The 23,830-nt window shown below is 43.8% G+C and overlaps 1 protein-coding gene across 4 annotated transcripts in view; it reads left to right on the top strand.

Moving 5' to 3' along the window:
* The window catches only part of BMPR1B (bone morphogenetic protein receptor type 1B), a 664,739-nt gene that overhangs the window by 228,625 nt on the left and 412,284 nt on the right, over positions 1-23,830 (top strand). For all 4 annotated transcript variants that reach the window (XM_068232346.1, XM_068232391.1, XM_068232364.1 and 1 more), the window contains one exon: positions 12,692-12,849. The gene's annotated coding sequence lies outside the window, so the exon portion shown is untranslated. The remainder of the gene's footprint in view (positions 1-12,691; positions 12,850-23,830) is intronic.

Raw genomic sequence — 23,830 nt, 5'->3', positions numbered from 1 at the left:
TGCAATTAAAGTGACCCCTTAGTTAGAGGGATATGGATGCTGCTATACATTATTTATTTCCTCGTTAGACTAAGCTGTCTAACTTATTTTTTGGCTTTAGTGGCGTCTGAGTCACGAACAGGAAACGTGCATAGGGTGCGTGTGTACACACTTTAGTTAGAGCACCTGATCTGTATACTTAAAGAGAATGGAAACCGAATCGCTAAAAAGAAAAGCCAGATACTTACCTAAGGTGAGGGAAGGCTCAGAGTCCTAATGAGCCTCTCCTCTCCCATTGCCTGTTCCAGCACTGGCTCCCCCGTAGCAGTATTTGACTAAATTGGTCAAATACTGCTACTTCCGCTGGCGAAGGTAGGCTTCGGCAGTCTTCGGGAATCCTAGTGCTCCCGAAGACGGGCGGCTCCAAACTGCACACGCGTGAGCGCCCTCTGTCACGTACTGGCACGTGCACAGTATGGAGCCGCCTGTCTTCGGGAGGACTCGGCTTCCGAAGACTTCTGAAGTCCCCCGCGGTGGGGGATTTAAACGGGGGAGCTGCCGCTGCGACAAGGGCACCGGGAGAGGAAAGGGAAGGCTCATTAGGACACAGAGCCTTCTCTCTCCTTAGGTAAGTAGCTGGCTTTTTTTTTCATCAATCGGGAAACATTGGCTTTAATTCTGGGTCTGTGGCTTAAAGTATTGGAAGCAGAGAATTGGTAGGACAGCTTTTTATTTGAAAGGAAATAAATAGGGCAGTTTTCACATCCATCACACTAAAGGGTCAAATTAAATAGATTAAAGAGACACTGTAAAACCAAAAACGTCCCCTGGGGGGGTACTCATCTCAGGAGGGAGAAGCCTCCGGATCCTAATGAGGCTTCCCCCGTCCTCCTCTTTCCCACGGGGGTCTCGCTGCAGCCCTCCGAACAGCGGCCCGACAGACCCGACAGCCTGTTCAATATTTACCTTTCCAGGCTCCAGCGGGGGTGCTGTTGCGGCTCTTCTGACAGAGATAGCCGGGAATAGCCGATCTCCGTCGGGTCCGCTTTACTGCGCAGGCGTAGGAGACTTGCATCTGCGCAGTACAGCAGCCCGACAGAGATTGGCTATTTCCGCCTATCAGCTATTTCCACCTATCTCCGTGGGAAGGAGCGGATACTGCGCCTGCACTGGAGCCAAAGGGTAAATATTTACATCGCCGCCGCTCCTGGAGGATTTTCGCCGACGCCGTGGGACCAATGAGGATGGAGGAAGCCTCAATAGGATCCGGAGGCTTTCCCCACACGAGGTGAGTACCCCCTATGGGAGTTTTTTTCGTTACAGATTTTCTTTAGCAGTTTTAAATAAAAGTGTATTATTTTGTTAGTTTTAACAGCAGTAAAAATATAGCCCACTTTTGAGCTTGTGGTTCATGTTAGGGACATACTTTTTGTGATATGTTTCTTAAAAGTGTAGGGGAAATTGTCTTAATGGGAACCAGAGATGACCTCATGTATTTTACCATATATATCAATGAGAACATGGCAGTAAACACCTACCCTGCTCTCTGTTTCATTCTTTTCTGCTAAATCTGCCTGTTATCAGCCCTGATAAGAATCCCCGACTGAGCATTCAGTCTGGCTTTGCCAGGAATGATTATAGCTGAGTCAGTCTTCTGTGATGTCTTTTCAAGCCCAAGCCTGCCCCCTTGTGGCTCTGATTTGCTGCTTTGAAGACAAATAGCAGAAAAGCAGAGCCACAAGGGGCAGACTTGGGCTTGAAAAGACATCACAGAAGACTGACTCAGCAATAATCATTCTGGGCAAAGCTAGACTGAATGCTCAGTCGGGGATTCTTATCAGGGCTGATAACAGACAGATTTAGCAGAGAAGAATGAAACAGAGAACAGAGTAGGTGTTTACTGTCATGCTCCCATTGATATATATGGTAAAATACATGAGGGTGCTTCGTCTCTGGTTCTTTTAAAAAGGTGCATAGTTAACCCCCCTGGCGGTTTGCAAAAAATCCGCCAGGGGGCAGCAAATCTTTTTTTTTAATTTTTTTTTTTTTTTCATGTAGCGAGACAAAGTCTCGCTACATGATAGCCGCTGCTCAGCGGCATCCCCCCAGCCCCTCCGATCGCCTCCGGCGATCGGAGATCAGGAGATCCCGTTCAAAGAACGGGATCTCCTGGAGGGCTTCCCCCGTCGCCATGGCGACGGGCGGGATGACGTCACCGACGTCATCGACGTCGTGACGTCAGAGGGGACTCCGATCTGCCCCATAGCGCTGCCTGGCACTGATTGGCCAGGCAGCGCACGGGGTCTGGGGGGGGGGGGGCGGCCGCGGCGAGAGGAATTGCGGCGGATCGGCGGGTAGCGGCGGCGATCAGATGCTACACGCAGCTAGCAAAGTGCTAGCTGCGTGTAGCAAAAAAAAATTATGCAAATCGGCCCAGCGGGGCCTGAGCGGTGCCTCCCGGCGGCATAGCCCGTGCTCAGCACGGGCTTACCGCCAGGGAGGTTAAACATAATAACCCATTGCATTCCCACTATTATAGTGCCCTTACAAACATGTCCCTGTTCTACGTGTCTCACCTTTAGGTATCTGCCCATTCTATGACCCCATATACCACACCCTTTTTTAGTGGTCAGTAAGTTGTTCGGCCCTAGTCTGTGCTCTTCTTATAGTGGTCTTTGGTTCTAGTGCTGAATCTGAGTCTAATATTGTTTCCAGTACATGAAGAGTAAATAAACTCTTGTTATCTATGCAAAAGAGCATATTTGAGCTCCATGACTTTCAAAGTCGCAAAGATCTCTGACTTCTGAAGCTTATTATCTCAAGTGTCTGTCACTGTTTTTTTTTTCTGCAGAGTAAAGTTCAAAAGTTCATTAGCCTGCTTTGTGAAATCATTTAGAATGCTGAGTGTAGTGTATAAATTGGAAATATTAGAGAATGATGCAATATTATTAAAAAAAACTATATAACTGAAAATAAAAATATGAGCCTATTTTTGTTGCTATTAATGTTCTATTAATCATCTGTACTACTTCATTATATCATATTTTTTCCTCTTCAGTGTCACTTTAAAGGAATTATATCTCAGTGGCCATAGCTCATACACACGCCAATTTTGAGGATAGAAAGGTGATCCCCCAAACTACCTCTGTACCAAATTGCAGCCCTACATTGAAGCTATCCAGCCCCAGCCCCATATTGAAGCTATCTTGTGGGGCTGGTAGTTCAGTGAGTACCCTTCCTACCCTCAAAGATTTGGAGTGTGTATGAACTATGAGTGCTGAGATATCAGGCCTTTAATATCAGCATATGCAAATCAGAAATGAGCTGCATGTGATGTCATTACCCACAAGGCTGTGCATAGGGTGAATTTTAATCAGGCCTACAGAATGGGAGAGGTTTTGCATTGGCTGCAGGACTTTTCCCCCCTAGTGAACTGGTTTTGCTTGACAAACCTGCCATCAGCTTCACACTGGTGGTGAGTTAATTTCTACCTTACAGTTCCTCGTTAAATAAATATAACGTTAATTTCAAACTTTCTCTTTTTTGGCAGGGGTGGTCTAGGTAGGATATAGTTGAGGATTGTAAAATGTCATAGATAAGACATTAAGGCTTCCATATGTAGACTACAGCAGTTAGGGGCTTTTAATCTGCAGAGAACGTTAGTATTGGGTCACTATCTCACTATCTTTATTCACTTTCTTCAGGTGCAATGTATGACAGAAGATGAAATTAAACTTTCACTTGCCAAATCAATGTTAGCACCCAGAATCCGATCATTAAAAGAGGGGGTTCTAGAAGGGTTTAAATGGTTTATTTAACTATTGTGCTTTGCATTAAAGACAAATTACTTGCAGAAAATTCTGTGTTCTGCACATTGTACACATGTATGTGATGTTCTGCCTTTGACTGTATTAGATATTGATATGATGTAATAATATGTTTAGCCACAGACAAATATGAATGCAGTCTAATTCAACTTGTAGAGTCTTGTAGCAAGTTAGGCATTTCATAACAACAAGGAATATGCTGAATTAATTGATACTTGTTACTGGCTGGGTAGTTTGCAGTTGTTCATTTCCAATATCACTCAGACCTTTTCTTCATATATGACAAAAATAAACCTTATGGGTAAAATATATGAACAACTAAACACTATTCTTGCGTGTGTTGTTGAGTTGGATGCTCACTGTTTCTGCTGTAACAGCCCACTCTCTTGCAGGAAAGCTTTTCATGCTTTTGTAACATGAATGTGGTATTTACTCAGATTCAGTCACAGGAACGTCAAGCACTGAGAGCCGGCAGCTGAGCCTGGCAGAGGTGTAAAGTGAAGTTTTTGGTCCAGACTAGGCAGGAACTGCCAGTGTGATGAGATGTGGCTGTCACAGGCTTCTAAACCTGTGCTCACTATCCTGGTGCCATGTCACCACCCCTAAAGCAAAGTACGCTTTGGGACTCCCCATCCTTGTCAGGCTGATTACCAGCAAGGGAGCATAGGGAGCTGGATGGGACTTGCTTTCCTATTCAGATCTTTGTACTCCCCCTTCAGGCTGGTTACTGCCAAGGGAGCATAGAGAGCTGGATGTTGAGCCTGTTGGGCAGTCCCATCAAGCCCTTTCATCCAGATCTCTATTCTTGGGGATGGTGAAGTCAGCCTGGCTTCAGAATGGTGAATGACAGGGGAAGAAGGAGAAAGGTGATAGCCAGGCTGGATAGGGAGCTGGGTCACCCACCACACTTTTGGTGCAGCTCTGTAGGGGATCCTTTACTTCTATTAGAATTAGTAAGTTCCTTAGTTTGGTGCAGGGGGGCATTTAGGGTCAGACAATATCTGTGCCTATAGAATCTGGAGATGTTAATCTCGCTCTGTGTACCTCACAACAGCTGCCCTATGGTAAAATCCTAATTTCTAAAGATGTTGTCTCCAGTGGCAGGTTGAAAGTTTGTGGTAGATCCTGCAACTGTGGAGTGATGATTTTTACAAAAAATATGTTTCAGTACTTGGTGATACTGTTGTGTGTACTTGTGTGACCTACAGCTTTGTGACCTCAGTAGCTTTTTACTTAAAGCATACTTGAAGTGGCATGATTAGATACCATATTTTTTGGAATATAAAACCCTCCGGACTATAAGACACACCTAGGTTTAGAGGGCAAAAATCAGGTACAAAAAACTAAACTTTGTGCAACTATAGCGCAGAGGCATCTTATGGACCTTCCCAAGCTGTCTCTAAGCTACTCAAAGCTACACTGCCTAGCTACACTGCACTAACACCAATTGCACTGCACTGCACTACAGTACACTACACCACACTAACTCCTGCTGCCCCACCAGCTAAGCAACTCTACACTATACTGCACTACACTACACACTACACTTCACTGCACTACACTGTAATGCACTAACACTACTTGACGCTAACACTACACTACACTAACATTTCTGTACAGTACACTCTTATCCCACCTAATCCTACTGCTGCACTCCTCTCTGATCCTGCTAATAGATGGCTTCTTCTTCTCTTCTCCTCCTGCAGCTGTGGATATAGCTGTACATTGTGGTTCTACGTCGACTATACCACTATACATCTAGGCCACTATACGTCTATATTCTTCTTGTTACTGTAACATCAGCTACGCATGTCATGCGTGACCCTGGCCCACGTGTGCCGCTGGTTTTACAGTAACAGGACCAGTGGAGGCCATGCAAACTAGAGGACCTACAGTTGTATTGCGGCAGGCAGACGCAGTGTACAGCTATATCCACAGCTGCAAGAGGATAAGAGAAGAGGAGTCCATCTATCAGCAAGGAGGAGGGAGCGCAGCATCAAGATCAGGTAAGAGCTTCCCTGCACACTCGTCAAAAGATTTTGCCATATCTTTGGAATATGAGATGGACCCACTTTTTCCCTCCAGTTTTGGTGAAGAAAAAGTGTCTCTTATATGCTGAAAAAAATATGGTAAATGTAGGTACATATAGTACTAGTCATACTTAAAAATGGTCTGAAGTCCCTTTGTATTTTCCAGTACCGCAAATGTTTAAAAAAAATGGAGTTGCAATCTATACGACTGAGCTTGTCAAACAGTTTGTCAAATTCAGCCTGGTGTAATGAAAAGTACACCAGGAAAAAGTATTTTATCTGGCTGATGGCTGCTGATAGCATTTTAGAACTGCTGATAGCATTTTAGAACTGAAAATTTTAAAGGGTCGTTGTTTTGCAGCTGAATTAAGTAGATTTTGCATGTATCTGTTATTGCTGCTGTTTAGAGTTCACCTACTACTGCTACTGCTACTACTTCCCCCTCCTGCGGGACAAGTATCTACGACCCCGAAAATCTCACCTGAGCTCCTGGGGGCGTAGATCCTCCACCCTGTCTGTTTCCTTCTGTTGTGCGAAATCCCCCTCCCCCACCCTCCCCACCCAATCAAAGTGTTTAAAATGTAAATAAATGCTGTTGCAATGAGCAACAGTAATAATTCCATTGCAAAATAACTGTAACTGACATTTTCTGTTGGCTGGAACGCAGATTGAGCTGCATTTCAACCAGACAGGAAAATGTGTGGGGATATCTAGAATCCAAAAAGAATATTACAATAAAAAAAGAACTACACATTTTCTATCCTTATAATAATTGATTATGCTCCCTCCCTGCCCCCATATAACACAACTGTAAAAAAAAAAAAAAAGTCACATACATTTTTACATTAAAATATGTATTCTATTAGGGTGTATTACATTTATTTTTTTCAAATAAGGGCTAACATAATATTGTTACAGTACTCAAAATCACATAATGGGAAAAATAAACCTTTTTTTTCAAAATAGAATATTGTGGTCATACATTGTACTAGGTACATCATTTAAACGGTGTAATTACTCAAACAAATGGGCAAATAAAATGTATGGGCTTTAATTACAGTAGCATGTTGTATTTTAAAGCTATATTAGCTGATGATTTTTTTTCTTCTTATTCACTTTAAAAATGCATACAAAATTAAAATAAGAAAGCCTATTTTGTGGCAAAAAAACACTGTATAGATCATTTCTGTGTGATAAGTAGTGATAAAGTAATTGCCGAATGAATGGATACAGCTCTAATATCTAATAGGGTTATTTTCAGTTCAGGTTTGCTTTCATGGTAGCAGGATGAAGGGTTGTCTTTACGCTGCCAGAACAGAGATAATAGCTGATATGCTAGTGTTATTTAGAAAATCACTGGGCTCTTCAGAACCTCCCATTCTTAAAAAGGTAAAAAAATAACTGCATGTAGAACCCATAACCTAGTTCGAATTAGAGTTATAAACATTGCAGAATGAGTGAACTCTTTATGTAGGTTCTTTTAACGATACACGTTATTGGAAAACGTTGGAGGAATTGGTATTGGTTCAGTCATCATACATTTCAAGCAATTGAATCACATCATTTTAACACAGCACCATAAAATGTAAATGGTAGTATGGAGAATGTGTAATTCCATGAACAAGTTATGTTACTTTATTTCAAATGATGTGATTTCCTAGTTTCCTAAACGTTTTTCTTATATCTTAATGGGAAATTCATAAGAAATTTGTAGTGGTTCAGGGATTTTATGAGTATGCCATGGCAGGACTCACTGTTTCCATGTTACCATGAACATGTTGTGTTTCATGAATAAAATCGTATTGTTTTTCATGAAGTTTTACTGTCACCAATATGGCAATATTTCACAAGTGTTGGTATAAGTGCCCTCTGATGTCTTCAGGTTCCCAGTCTGTGGAAATACATCCAGGCTGAAAGTTGGACCCACCTTCCTCCCCACTTACTCATATATAGTAACTATATGTTAGCATTTGGTCAAAAGAGCATTAGCAGAATGCAGGTATCATCTGCTACGGCGCCACACCTCAAATTCTGCAATCTGCTTTTTACACATGAAATATTGGCGGCAGTGAAAATTCTCTTGCAGAGATTTACAAGCTGTTCATATGCGGCTCTTTTCAAGATTTTATCAGTGTACTCCAGAGACCAGATTTTTCTTGGACAGAAAGGGGGGGTGGGGGTGATATTTTCCAATAAATTCCTTAAAAAATGTTTTAAATGCTCAGCCATTTTTGAGAACAAAACAAAATGATTAAAGGGGAACTTCAGCCTAAACAAACATACTGTCATTAAGTTACATTAGTTATGTTAATTAGAATAGATAGGTAATATAATCTCTTACCCACCCCGTTTTAAAAGAACAGGCAAATGTTTGTGATTCATGGGGGCTGCCATCTTTGTCATGGGAGCAGCCATCTTTTTGGTTGAAAGGAGGTGACAGGGAGCAGGAGACACAGTTCCAACTGTTCTGTGTCCTGATCACCCCTCCCAGCTGCACGTGCTAGGCTTCAAATGTCAAATTTAAAATGTAAAAAAAAAAAAAATTGCACCAAAACAGCAGAACGAGAACAACAACATCAGAAATCCCATCATGCTTTGCACAGCATTAGGGGAAAAATGCCCGGGCAGTTTTTTTCTGTGCAGCTAAAAATGAGGCTTGTATAAGAGAAAAAAAGTTCTGATGCTGTGAAACAGTTAAAGAAACACCAGGCCTTTCCAGTGCTGCTGAGTCAATTTTTAGTATGGAGGTTCACTTTAAATACATCATTTAAAGTCTCTCAAGTCGTAAAGAACCATACATCATGTTACTTGCATACAGGTCCTATCCAACGGCTGAAATGGTTCTTCTCACTAAAGTAGCTAGGGTAGGAATGATTTGGGGTCTCATGCAGAATTTAAAAAAATGATGCAAAAAAGATATCGCTCAACATGTATATGCATACAGAAACATTCAAGTACTATGCTCATCTTGTGGTTTCGTAATGAAAAAGATAGAGACATTTCTGTTCATTCTCTGCAAGTTTAAGAATAAAACAAGGGATGGAGCTGTAACACAGTGTTAACTACAAAACATGTTAACTTATTTTGGGGGGTTGTAGGAACAGCTGAGGACACTGCAGATGTCAGTTAACACACTTTGTAACCCTTGCAGTAATTGGTTGTTGGTTTGGAAAAAAACATCCTTATATCTCATGGGCTAAATGAAGACAAATCCCCAAACTAATTCACCACAATGAGAAAACAATCATACATAGCAGGTGGTTAACTCCGATTTATTCCAGGAAGCTCTCAATAACAGTCTATGCTTCCTGTGTACTCTTTCATCCACCCCTTCTGCTATGCACATGATCCTTTAGATGTTGCTCTGTGTTTAATCCAGAGCATTGTTCTTGTCTCTTATATTTTATTAAATTCCATTAAAGCTTCATTAATTATTTTCCATGTTGTTTAGTTTCTTCTCTTTTCAAAGTGTTATAAAAATTATTAATTTATTTTCAAAGAAAAAGAATCCGATTTAAAAGCAAGATAGAGTTTTAAAATCCAATGCTGTTCAACTAATTGTGACCGATTATGCTCCAGATGGAACAATGAGCCATATGCAGTTCAGGACCTGACACAAGAGTTTTTCATCTGTGCCTACCCTATTTTCTGGTTATTCTTGGCTTCTGCTGCTAGGAGGTGGATTATAGAGTTATTTTTAGTGTCAATGTTCATATTAGGGTTCAGGTTAAAATTGACATTTATCTAAGCTGACGTCAACATCCTGATCCGGTGTATGATGTTCACAAGCAGCAGACTGTGACTGGCACGCACCCTCCATATCTTGAGGCGCTGTAACATAGCTTTTTATAATGCATTGCAGGGCCTTCTTAGATAAGTAAAGCTTCTGACTGCCACTATATCAGCTGACCTAAGGCCAGTCAGAGGCTTTGGTTAAGCCTGGAGAACCTCCTTCAAGATTGCAATGTCCATCCTGTGCCACGATGGATTTAGGCATGTAAGCCCCAGCTGTAAATTTAAGTTTGAAAGGTTTTTTTTATGTGAACAGAGCCAGGGCAATCCACTAAAATTGCTACTGTGGCTTCCTTGCCCAAATCCACAATGGTGCAATGACATATTTTTTTCCCATGTAATACCTGGTGAATATCCTGGCTAGGTTAGTATTGCTGCAGTACAGTGCGGACAGTAGACAGCATTACTCAGGGTTCACTTCACTCAAGACTTTGCAAAGAACCATTGAGGATTCCTTGCATTGATATCTGTATCATTTAGCAATAGGCTCTTCTACAGTTCTATAGAGTTTATTGCATCTTAGTTTATTATTAGGCTATATTGCCTGCATTAACGTTTGTACCTCAAACGTTTATTTTTTTGTGTATATCAGTTTACATATTTCATTGTTATAGTAACTGAACTATGCCAGTACTATGGGGTGTATGCAATAAACTGAGTTAAGCAGAATTACGTGTGTAAACCTATACAGAGAGCTCTCTAAATATTGGCAACACATCACAAGGGCAACTAGAGAAGGTAAAACACTTGATCACTGCTACACCACAATTAAGGTCTCGTATCTGCAGAGCAGCTATGGGGAGCTCTGATCATGCTTTGATACAGCTTATCCCAACATAAAAACAAAGACTAAAAACTGCCAAACTTGTAGTGTCCACAGTTAAGATATGGAGTAGTGAAGCAATGGAGAAGCTACAGAGCTGCTCTGAGTCAACAGACCGGAACATCTTCAAATACTCTACCAGTGATCTAAATGAATACACTGATGCTGTGACATCATATATTACCTTTTGCAAAGAGACCTGCATCCCCACCAAAAATGTATCAGGTATAATGACAAACCCCGGTTTACATTGCAATTTAGTAAGCTGTGCCTCGACAAATAAAGGGCACACCATAAAGGTGATTAAATCCTCTACAAAGCTGCTAGATACAAAGTGCAGAAGGGCATCAGTGAAGCAAAAAAAAAAATCTAAAAGATTTGAAGAAAAATGTACCACAATGGACTCTTGTACAGTATGGAAATCTCTACAGGAGATCACCAATTACAAACGTAAAGTCCCACAATCAGTAGACAACCTGCAGCTTGCAAATGAGCTTAATCCAGTCTACTGTAGATTTGACAATAAATGCCTTCCATACACAGAAGATCCACAGGATTCGCATTCCTTTACCAACAGGCAGACAACACTTCCTAGGTCTGAGCACTCCATACAGTCAATGTCTTCTCCCCCTGCTATGGCTCAGCATACTCTATCAATATGCAAACTAGAGATAAGGAAACTTTCTAAAGGACAAAAATTAGAAAGCCAGTTAGTCCAGACTCTGTGTCGGAGACATGTTTAAAATTCTGGGCTGACCAGCTAGCCTTTGTGTTCACAGACATTTTTAATACATCTCTAGAACTGCCAATGGTCCTTGCCTGTTTTAAACGTTCAACCAGTGTCTCAGTTACAAAAAAAAAATCGAAACGTACATGTCTAAATGACTATAGGCCAGTTGCCCTTACATCATTGGTCATGAAAGCATTTGAAAAACTGATAATGGCCTATCTGAAATCCATCTGCTGGACACTCTGCAATTTGCCTATAGGTTTAATAGGTATGCAGACGATGCTGTAAACATGGGTCTGCATTATTTACTAGAACATATGGACTCCTCAGGAACCTATGGCAGAATTCTATTTGTGGATTTCAGCTCTGTATTCAATACCATAATACCATTACCATTACACAGCAAGCTCTCCCAACTAAGCATACCTGATCCCATCTATAAATGTATAACCCACCTCTTGACTGACAGGAGACAGCAGGTTAGGCTGGGGAAACATAGCTCTGGGTATTGTCTGGGCATTAACTTGGAGAGTAGTGCCCTTAAAACTATGGAGATTACAATTGACTTTGTTATAAGAACATCCCCCTTATCATAAATTGACCTACAGGGACCCAAGTAGAGTTATTCACATTTCTTGGGTCCATAATCTGTGACAACTTAATTAAATAAGGATAAAAAAATACTGTCACTATCATCAAGAAAGCGCAACAGAGGATGTACAACCTACGGCAGCTGAAAATGTTTGGCCTACCACAAAAATGAATGGTGCAGTTCTATACTGCGATTGTCAAAACCATCATGACATCATCTATGAATGTCTGTCTGGTTTGGCTCATGCTCCGTACAAGAAAATGTGAGACTGCAGCCCATCATCCAATCAGAAGAAAGAATTATTAACTATCGCTTACCCTCCCTGTAGGATCTTTATGCTTGCAGGTCAGAAAGAGAGCGACCAAGACTACCTCTAACTCAGGCTTTCTCAACCAGGGTTCCTTGAGTACTCTGCAGGAGTTCCTTGGCATTTTCCCCTATGGGAGAAGTATAATAGAGAACACTATATAGGTGGTACTGTAACAAGAAGCACTAAATTGGGGGCTCAGTAGACAATATGAGTGGCAGTGTATTAGGGAGTAGTGAAATAAACAACCACACCTACTTTTAAAGACCATGCCTCCTGCAAAATAAATGCAGGGGTTCCTCGAGGTCAAAAAATTGTTTGTAGTGGTTCCTTGATATCCAAATGCAGTTCATTGCATTCCCCCTATGAATTTAATAAAATAAAACAGTAACACTGTCCTGGTGAATAAATTCAATAATCTATATTGAAAAGTAAAATAATAATATTAATTATAGTAATACAGTATTTGTATTATTTTACATTAAAATAAGAGAGAACAATTCCATATACTGTAATAGTGTTTGCTAGTAATACAGACTGCATGATATTGCCTAATAATATAATGTTTTCTATGTTAGTTGCTTACATATATATTTTTCTTTCTGTTTTAGCTTTCATGAAATGATGTTCTATAAATGAATTTTACAAGACTCCTCATTCTGTCAAGTGAGAGGAAAGCCATCTGTAGCAGTTCTTGCTGTATTTTACTATCATTGTTAAGAGGTACAGCTCCTTTCAGCTAATTTAAGGCTGGAACAGAAACACACAGGTTGGTACAGTTTATACTTTCACTATTGTGTTGCACTTGCCTTTGCCCTTAAATCACTCTTTGTGCCAGAAAAAAAAGTTTTAAAATAAGACAATAAAGAGTAAATACATGCCAGAAAAGATTAAAGGACAACTAATTTAGAATGCATACATATAAATATACTATGCCACTGTCACAGTAGGTAGAGACAATCTGACAGGTTTGGAGCTAGTCCATTTGCTCATGGAGGATTCCTAGTTATTTCTTCATTTACAAAAGCACTTACTGAACTGTAGTTGCTTAGTCCAGTAGCACAAATAGTGTGTAAACATGTAGGGAAGCTGGCTAATATTTTCTTATAGATCTTTTCCAGGGATTTCTTTTGTAAAGAATGAAAGTAATACTGAGAATCTCACATGAGGAGATGGACTAGTCCAAAATCTGTCAGATCTGTCAGCTATTAACCACCTAGTGTTAGTAACAGCAACATAGGAAAAAAATAATCTGTAGTGCAGTTTACTCCGGGAGAAATATACAATACATTTTATATGTTCATATTTTAATTTTTTTTTTTTTTTGTGATAGTGGAACTTTAACCCTTTCCAACCTATTTTCTTGATCACCTACATCCCCCCAGTACTTCCTTTTTGTCAGTGTGCATCGGGGATCGCGAGAATGCTGCTTTAGGGGGATCCAGCCGGGTCCCTACCTCCTCGCGCTAGAGCAAGGAGGTGACTCCGCATCAGCGGGAGCGCAGGAGGTGCCAGCTTGTGTGCTGTAGCTCTGCCCGCATTTCCATGCTCTCCAGGGTAATTACAGTATTACAGTGCGGTACCAAAAGGGGAAACTTTGATTGACATAAGCTGACAACATGTTGGACTACATCCATCAAGACCACCTCTAGTGGAGAGCCTAAATGTGCCCACCTAATATCTTAATTATGTGGTGGAGCAGGGGCCGGCAGTGATCAAAGTGTGGGACTTAAGAGGTGACTGTGTCCCTAGTGGCAGCCATGTCTTCCTATCTCAGACTATGGCCTATATTGAGTTTTACTGGAAAGTGCCAATGTTGGACATAGTCGGAGATAAAATTGGAAAGGGTTACCTTCTGCCCATGTCCTGTGGAAGAATAAAATGATAATTAGTTTTCATGGGTGCTTTATATTTACACCAGATCTGTCAGAATAATTTCCCACGTTGGAAGCGCTTATAAGAAACAACTTATATCTGATCACTGTGCCTGCTGATAGAGGTGACTACTGAACAGAGCTGTCTGAATTTATTGTGAATTATCTCCATTCTTTGTCTAAAGGTCCGTACACACGCCGGACTGGAGGCAACGACAGGTCCGTCGTTGCCTCCCGCTGGGTGGGCGTGTCAACGACAGTCCGGCGTGTGTACGCACTGTCGGCGGACTGATACGGCTGTTTCTGAGCGATCCGCCGGGCGGGACTGTCGTTGGCACGCCCACCCAGCGGGAGGCAACGACGGACCCGTCGTTGACTCCAGTCCGGCGTGTGTACGGACCTTATTGCTGACTTCTTCAGCAAGATGGCAGTTCCACTGGAGGCAAAAAAAAAAAAAACATAGACAAGACACACAACAAATACAGCTCCTGATAATTAGGACCAACACATGCAGTTCCTGATAAATAGGACCAACAAATACAGCTCCTGATAAATAGGACCAACAAATGCAGTTCCTGATAAATAGAACCAACAAATGCAGTTCCTGATAAATAGGACCAACAAATGCAGTTCCTGATAAATAGAACCAACAAATGCAGTTCCTGATAAATAGGACCAACAAATGCAGTTCCTGATAAATAGAACAAATGCAGTTTCTGATAAATAGAACCAACAAATGCAGTTCCTGATAAATAGGACCAACAAATGCAGTTCCTGATAAATAGGACCAACAAATGCAGCTCCTGATAAATAGAACCAACAAATGCAGTTCCTGATAAATAGGACCAACAAATGCAGTTCCTGATAAATAGGACCAACAAATGCAGTTCCTGATAAATAGGACCAACAAATGCAGCTCCTGATAAATAGAACCAACAAATGCAGTTCCTGATAAATAGGACCAACAAATGCAGCTCCTGATAAATAGGACCAACCAATACAGCTCCTGATAAATATGACCACCAAATGCAGCTCCTGATAACAAGGACACCACTGTCATTTTGAAATTTCTGCATTGCATCCTCCCTGGTGAACAGGGTTGCACTAAGCCAATGAATTCTTTATTTGAATCCTTCATCTTAGCAAATCACCCCAATGTGTCAATAAGCCTTGCGAACAGCAGAAAGCAATGAGGGTGATGAGTGGTTTATTACAATTTGAGTTACCTAGTATACCACTTTGCACTGGTAGATATTGGGGAAGATCTAAGCAGTAAGACCACTGTGGCTGGTAGCTGTGGTAATCTTTGCTTATTAATGTCACCACAAGTGATATTTTGTCAACAAATACATTGGTTTGAACTGGTATGATTCTGCTGGTAATAGCCATCCTGCTAATGGGGCTAGTATTATATCTCTAGGGGTCTGTGGCGATGCATATTGAAACTGTAATATTTATTTTATTAAGAATGATTCATTTCCAGAGTGCAGTAAAGAGGAGATATTACTGACATTACTGCTGTGGGGTCATTTATTTATCGTCCTATAGTAGGATCTTAGCTGTAACACCTTGTCCATGTCCTCCATGCATCACACTTCTATACCAATCAGTGTTCTTATGCAAGAAGTGAACTGGCAGGGGTAAACAAATATTCAAGTGACCACCCAGATGACAATAAAGTACTGATTTACTGGTCGAAGGGTGGTGGGCATGAAGCACCACACTGGATTGCATTGCCAAATGGTGTCGTGTATGGTTAAAATATGGTTGCAATTTTCACACACAATTCAAAATTGGAGGGGAAGGAAACTGCTCCAATCGTGTGTTACCCAAATGTATTTCCCTCAAGGATACAAAAAATACACTTTGAAAAAAACAATGCATAAAAGTCTATAATTGATGCAGAAAGTGCAACCTAGCACTCCTCCATCCATTATCCCAGTCTGGACGAGATCCTTACAGACATATCCTTTTTGGTGGTTCTGTTGTCATTGCATTAGAGCACAGTCTTTTATTATCTTATCTTTTATTCTGCTATTTTTAAACAGCTGTGTTAATGAACAAACAACTAGCAGTCAAATAGGAAGGTGTATGGACAGAGAACTAGCCATTTTCTGCATAATTAGTAGGCTGCACGGCGAAGGAGCCCTTGTTACTCATTTTCAACATCTGAACTACCGTCATTCAGTGTTTGGCAAGAATCACCCCCACTCCAGTATGCTATACTATTAGAACACCGTGCAATGGCTCTGTTTTGTATGCACACAAAAATGCAACCAAGTTGAAATATGTTTACTATAATCCTTGCAATGTATAGAGCTGAACTGAATGGTTTGCTCACTTCTAAACAATACTAGAGTTACATTTCAAACCACAGTTGGAAATAGTAATACACATAACAAACACACAGGAGATACTCACTTCCCAGACAGTTCTCTGCTACTTATATAAAGCCTGCAGGCTGCTTGTAAGCCAATCAAGAAGTGCACATCTCCTAAGATGGCACTGTGCCAGCAGCCTCGGCACATAGCTCCTCACTTTCGGACATTTTTGTCCCATTTTTGCCTCTTTCTCAACTACATTTTTTACCTTTTTCGGCGCATCACAGGTCGCTTATGCCTGTGATGCACACCTGCAAGCGCACAGCCCCCGCTCGCCTCCGACTCATAGCGAGCTGCACAGTGGGATACAGCGGCCTGCCGCCGCTACCACGGGGAAGGACCACACAGACGCCTCCTGGAGCCCTGCACTCATCGCTGCCCGCGGAGAGGATACCACCAGACGAGCCAGGCTACCGACGGTGCGCTCCCGACATCCTCGCCGGAGCCGCCCGCAACCCCCGCTCAGCCGTGCTAGGCTCCCACGTGGCCCGCAGAAGAGGGAGCGCACACACCACGTGGCCCGCAGAGGAGAGAGCGCACACATACCGCAGCTGCCTCCGGGGACTGGCTGCCTCCTCGGCACAACAACACCGAAGCTAGGAGCCGCAAACTCCACTGCAGCCAGGCTCCACTATGCAACATTAGCCGGCGGCAGCAGCCGCTGTTGCTGGCTGCCCCCCCGCCCCGCCGCAGCACGCAGGAAAGATCACCTGGGGCGCCCACAGGTCCACCGCAGCAAGTCTGCCTCCAGCCCTTCCTTCACCGAGGTCAGAATCACCGGATGCAGCGGATCCCACACGAGGCTGCCTGAGCCATCTACAGTCTGCTTCTGGGAAGGGTAAGGGACTCACTACTCCTGTTGCCTATGATGTGCCTGCTGAGCCCCTGGGCCCAATCTGCTTGCTACTCTGTCCTCCAGGCTGAACTCTTGCCACTGTCACTGCTGGTCTTACTGCTGTTTGCTCCTAGACACTCTTCGGTTGTGCACCCCCGAGTCCGCTAGCCGCCGGCCTCACCTGTGCCTCACCTGTGCTGTGCCTGGCCCAGCGCGCTGAACTCTGCTCTTGCCCCTTGTGCCCAACCTGCTTGCCACTCTTGCCTTAGGCTGAACTTCTTGCCACTGAACACTGCTGGTCCGAGCCTCACCTCCTGCTATGCACCCCTAGGAGGTCCGCTAGCCGCTGGCTACACCTGGCCCCACACTGCAGGTCCGAGCCTCACCTCCTGCTTTGCACCCCTAGGAGGCCCACTAGCCGCTGGCTACACCTGGCCCTACTCGTCGCCCGGTGCTGTGTCTGGCCAGCGTGCCTGTGCTGAACTCTGCTCTGCTGCCTGGTCCACTAGCTGGTCCTATTGAGTGTCACTCAGGCAAATGCCATACCTCACTACCCCCCGCTGGCGCTCCATCTCTCACCCTCTCACAGGAGACCGGGGCCCACGCACACCACCCCCTGCCACACGCACTACATACACCAGGGAGCAGCTCCTACAGTTGGAACCTTGTGGCCCCTCTCCCCCTGTAGCCAGGCTTCTGTCCAAGCTGGTCTGGAATCACATCCAACTGGTCCTGGATCCGGCTTTTGGCCCTCGAGCAGGCCAGAGGCGGAGAGGCTGTCGGGCAGGCGCCCGAGAGAGACTCAAGAGGAAAGGCCTACGATCAGCTATCCCCTCGGTCCTCCTGGCGAACGTGCGCTCCCTCCCAAACAAACTGGACGAACTGTGCCTCCTCTGCGACAGGAGGGACCTCAGCAGGACAACGCCAGTCCTCTGCTTCACGGAAACCTGGCTACATGAGGACATCCCTGAGAACTCTCTACACCTCCCAGGTTTCAGCCTCACTCGTGCAGACCGGGACCCTGTCCTCTCCGGGAAGATGAGAGGAGGCGGTATCTGCTTCTATATCAGCTCCTCATGGTGCACCACCACGACAGTACTCACCAGGAAGTGCTCCCCCGACCTCGAACTCATACTCATCAACTGCAGGCCGTCATACTCGCCACGTGAGTTTTCCTCCTATGTTCTTGTCGGTGTGTACATTCCTCCCGACGCTGACGCCAAAGGTGCCTTATTGAACCTCAGCGAGACCATCTCAAAATGGGAGACGTCCCTCCCAGACTCACTATTCATTGTTATGGGCGATTTCAACAAGGCCAATCTTCGCCAGGAGATGCCACGGTACCACCAGCATGTGGAGTGCCCCACCAGGGGCGTGAACACTCTCGACCACTGCTACACAGCACTGAAGGGTGCTTACAAGGCAGTCCCAGGGGCAGCTCTTGGCTCCTCTGACCACTGTGTCATCCACCTGATCCCCACCTACAAGAGACGCCTAGAATCTGCCAAACCGACTCTTAAATCTGCCAAAGTATGGTCGGACGAGGCCAAGCTCCAACTCCAAACATGTTTCGACTGCACTGACTGGGAGTCCCTGGAAGCACCAAACATAGATGAGTGGGCAGACAATGTTGCCTCATACATCAGCTTCTGTGAAGACTCCTGCGTACCAACCAAATTCTTCAAGGTCTATCCGAACAACAAGCCGTGGTTCACCAACAAGCTACGGCATCTGCGGAGGCGAAAAGAAATCGCACACAAGACTGGCAACCAGGAGGTCTATAGGGAGGCGAGGAATGACCTTAATCGAGAACTGAGGGCTGCCAAAAGGGACTATGCTGAGAGGATGGAACAAAACCTGCGCTCAAATGACACTCGAGCTGTGTGGAAGGGGCTTAGGGCGGCCACCAATTACAAGGCTCCCCCCCAACACGCACCTCCCAATCCGGAGCTAGCCGAAGAACTCAGCAAGTTCTACTGCAGGTTTGAGAGGCAGGAAGAACAACGGGTACATCTGGATCTGCCAAACTCCCTCCCTCGCCTCAAGGAGAACACCATGAGCCAAGCTCCTCCTCTAGTGGTGAACGAAGCTGATGTCCTGCTACTCCTGTCAAGGCTAAACACCAGGAAAGCCCCTGGACCGGACGGCGTGTCCCCAGCCTGTCTGAAAACCTGCTCCAGGCAACTCGCTCCCATTCTCACCACCATCTTTGCCAAATCACTGAGCGACGGAATAGTCCCCAGATGTTTCAAGAAGTCGACCATCATACCCGTCCCTAAGAAACAGGGAGTCTCTGACCTGAACAACTTCAGACCGGTAGCTCTTACGTCCATCATAATGAAAACCCTGGAGCGAGTGGTCCTATCCAACCTCAAGATCTCCACCTTGCCCCTTCTAGACCCCCATCAGTTCGCGTATAGGGCAAACAGGTCCACTGACGACGCTATTAACATCTGCCTGGAGTTCATTTATGACCACCTTGACAGACCAGGAACGTATGCCAGAATTCTACTCCTGGATTTTAGCTCGGCATTTAACACTATTTGTCCACGCATCCTACAGGAAGAACTAGCCACACTTGGTGTGCACCCAAGCCTGCGCCTCTGGATCACAGACTTTCTCACCGACAGGTCCCAAACTGTCAGGCTGGGCGGCATCCACTCACAAACCATGATCACGAACACAGGTGCCCCTCAGGGCTGTGTCTTGTCTCCACTGCTGTTCTCCCTCTACACGAACAACTGCAGATCCAAGGCAGACGCGGTCAAGGTCATCAAGTTCGCCGACGACACCACCATTGTCGGGCTCATCACCAAGGACAACATCCAGGAGTACTGTCAGCAGGTGGAGAGAATCTCCCAATGGTGCAAGGAGAACAAGCTAGTGCTCAACACCACAAAAACTGTCGAGCTAATCGTTGACTTCAGGAAGTCCGCGCCCACCCCACCACCAATTCACATTGACGGGACGGAAGTGGCCAGAGTGCCTTGTGCTCGTCTCCTGGGCACTACCATCTCCAGCGACCTCAGCTGGAGGCCTAACATCACTGTCATCCAGAGGAAAGCCCAGCAGAGACTCTACTTCCTTCGTCAGCTGAGGAAGTTTGGCATGGCCCCAGAGATCTTGACCAGCTTCTACTCTGCCACCATTGAATCGATCCTCTGCTCCTCCATACTGGTCTGGTACACAGGCGCCACCGCCAGCGACAGGCTCACACTTCAGAGGGTCATCAGGGCAGCGGAGAGGGTCATTGGAAGACCTCTTCCCCCACTTGACCTCCTACACAAGAGAAGGCTGGGATCGAGGGCGCTGAGGATCGCAAACGACCCTGCTCACCCGGGTCACCACTACTTCTGTCAGCTCCCACTAGGACGGAGGCTTCGGGCCATCTCCACAAGGACTGCCAGACACAGTAACTCTTTCTTTCCCTCGGCCGTCAGCCTACTAAATTCCCTACACATACTCCCATCAGCGCACAATAACTAAGAACAAGCCATTCCATGACTTTGAACTGTTACGGGACTGTTGCTCTGGCACGGAATGCAAATGTTAGTGCAACATAATGTGAATGTAATTGCTTGCCCTCTGTATATAAGTTGAGTGTAACTTCTGTAATTTTTCTGTTCTGCTGTTCTATGCTACCTATCGTTGTCTCTTGAGCTATATGTACTGTGCCAAATCCAATTCCGGGCATGACCCAGTCATGCTTGGCGAAATAAAGAATTCCTGATTCCTGATTCCTGATTCCACATACACATGACACCTAGTCTGCAGTGATTAATTCAAACAGAAGCTGAGCTACTCAGCTAGTAATTGGAGAGGGTTTCAGTTGCATATAGACAATGGCTATATGGCCAGCAGGGGGCACCAGCGTGCAGGATATACCCTCTCATCTGCCCCCCTCCTAACTAAACTGCATGGGGAATCTACAATAAAATTGTGCACCATTATTGTTTTTAATTTTTTTTTTAATTTTATTGTAGATTCCCCATGCAGTTTAGTTAGGAGGGGAGCAGATGAGAGGGTATATCCTGCACGCTGGTGCCCCCTGCTGGCCATATAGCCATTGTCTATATGCAACTGAAACCCTCTCCAATTACTAGCTGAGTAGCTCAGCTTCTGTTTGAATTAATCACTGCAGACTAGGTGTCATGTGTATGTGCACTTCTTGATTGGCTTACAAGCAGCCTGCAGGCTTTATATAAGCAGCAGAGAACTGTCTGGGAAGTGAGTATCTCCTGTGTGTTTGGTAAGTCTCAGAGCAGTTGGGGACAAGCTCCTGGGTGTGGCAGATCCAGGGCTTGGCTGCGCTCACATATGGTGTTGCATGCTGGTTCTGGGGCCCCGGGCAGTGAGAGTTCCTGGGGCCCCAGGCTGGCTTGTGCACCATTATTGTTTTTAATTTTATAGTAATACACATAAGTCAATGTTATACAGTTCAGTGAATACCTCATTATAAGTACTTTAAGTTAGAATTGTATATTATGGTATAGTAGTTAAGATACTTTTATGGAATGGATATATTGCATTTAAGTATTCCATTGCATTCCAATTTTCCACACAAACAAAAGCAAGCTAAACATTATTTCTAAAACCTCATTCAAAATTCTAAAGCCTTGTATACACGTATAAGGGCTGTGCTCTTCTGGGATCAGGACTCGATCCCTCGGGCAACAGTTTGGGGCCAACCTGTAGAATACAAATTGCTAGCCTACAGGTTAGTGATGCATCTGTTGCTATGGAGGATGGGGAGGGACGACGCACTGGGTATGATGGACAGCTTACCACTGACAGGATGAGTGGAGAGAACAATGTGCTTGGGACTCACTCAGGTATCAGACATCACTAAAGATCTGGCATGCAGATCAAAGGCACACAATAAATGTCTGTGAAATGTGGCACAAAGACAATAACTTTGTTATAAGCACAGCAACACATGTGCAAAAAGAGTAAATTCAGTGCCAACAGGAAAAGAGAGTAAACCTAATAGCAATACACTGTATCTGTCTCAGTTGATGTAATCAGCTAGACATATAAACCATGTTAGTAATGTTGTAAGCAAAGACTATTTAGGTCTGTTACTGAAGGAAAGAAGCGAGAATCCCTCCATTATCACCACATTTTTTGGATTCTGATATGGAAATTGTTAATAGTCCAGTGCACGCAATTGGAAATACTAGCTTAATAGCCATTGGCCTCAATTCACTAAGATCATGCTGGAGATAATAAGGCAAGAGATAACTTACCTCCACACAGTGAGAGAGTTATTTTATCTCTTCATTCCTTAAGTTACCTCCTCTGTAGTTAATTTACTTCCTCTGTAGTTAATTTACCTCCTCTGTAGTTATTTTCACACGCAGTTAATAAACAGCCTGTCTTTAACTCTGCAGTTATTTTAAGGATTGAAGAGTTAACTTAAAGACAGAAGAGTTAACTTTAGGTTTGCCTGAGGTAAAATGTTTCCAGAATACTACATGCCTTATCACCATGGTGATAACTCTAGAAGAGTTATTAAAGACAGGAGATATGCTTAGTGAATTGAGGCCATTGTCTTCAGTGTAGGGTGTGTTCATTCAATATAATGCTTCAGGCTGACATTTCCTATTATATTAAGTTGCGCACACACACACACAACACACACACACACACACACACATATACATAAACACACACTGATCCCCATGGGCTGGAGAGCATTAGAAAACATAAGTAGTTTTGCATACCTGTCTATGGTTTGTTACAAATGGCCTGATACAAGGTCACAAGAATTTGCAACCTTATATCAGATCATAGTGAAGGTTCTTGGACATTAGTGAATTGTTGCCAGTGTGGTTGTAACTGTCTGCATGTATCTGTGGCAGTACATTTATACTGATATACCTTGGCTGCCCTGTATTTATTAAAAATATTGTGGGTACATGCACATGACTGCAGTCAAACACCTGCTAATTCAGTGACTTCCCAGAAGTTATTTATGTGGTCTAATATTACCCAGGCAACAGGTAAAAACATTTGTCACCTAATAGCAGTCAGGTTTTCATAAATAAACCTACCTACCACTCAGTCTGGATAAAACTGAGCCAACTGTCCTCCCTGTTTTTGTTTTTTTCTCCATTCACTTTACTTTACCTTACCTTACCTAAAGGGGGAAGGGCATGCCAGTTTTTTTTCAATTCCTTTTCTTTTTAATGTAGCCCCCCCCCCCCCCCCCCAACACTTCCAATGCATTATTAAACCCCTTGTCACCCGGCAGGCTGGAGACCGTCATTTGCCAGATAATGTTTGTTAGGGACTTTAGATCTGCTTCTAGCAGGTCTAAGCTATCGCTGATGCAGGAAAAGTATAATAGGGTAGGGTGTTATGAACTCGTTGCCGGTAGCTACTGGCAATTGTATCAGTCAACGTTATCATCACCTGATTTTTGGACCTGCTGGTGGTTAACACTGGTGATTTTGACAATTGCTATAGGCCCAATGTATTTTATACTGTGACTGCATTTACGACAATCGGTTACTATGGGCAATTAGTCAATAATAGCTTGAAAGAAGTTTTAAAAAAAGTAAGTACGTAATCTTAAGAAAATGTTGACTTAAACTATGTCACTTTCCTTTGTGAACTAAGTATTTTTTATAAATCAAAATTCATTCTTTGTGCAATCCA

The sequence above is a fragment of the Hyperolius riggenbachi genome, chromosome 1, assembly GCF_040937935.1.
Source record: "Hyperolius riggenbachi isolate aHypRig1 chromosome 1, aHypRig1.pri, whole genome shotgun sequence".
NCBI classification, from domain to species: domain Eukaryota; kingdom Metazoa; phylum Chordata; class Amphibia; order Anura; family Hyperoliidae; genus Hyperolius; species Hyperolius riggenbachi.
The sequence above is the reverse complement of the archived record's forward strand: the minus strand, read 5'-3'. Positions and strand labels throughout refer to the sequence as shown.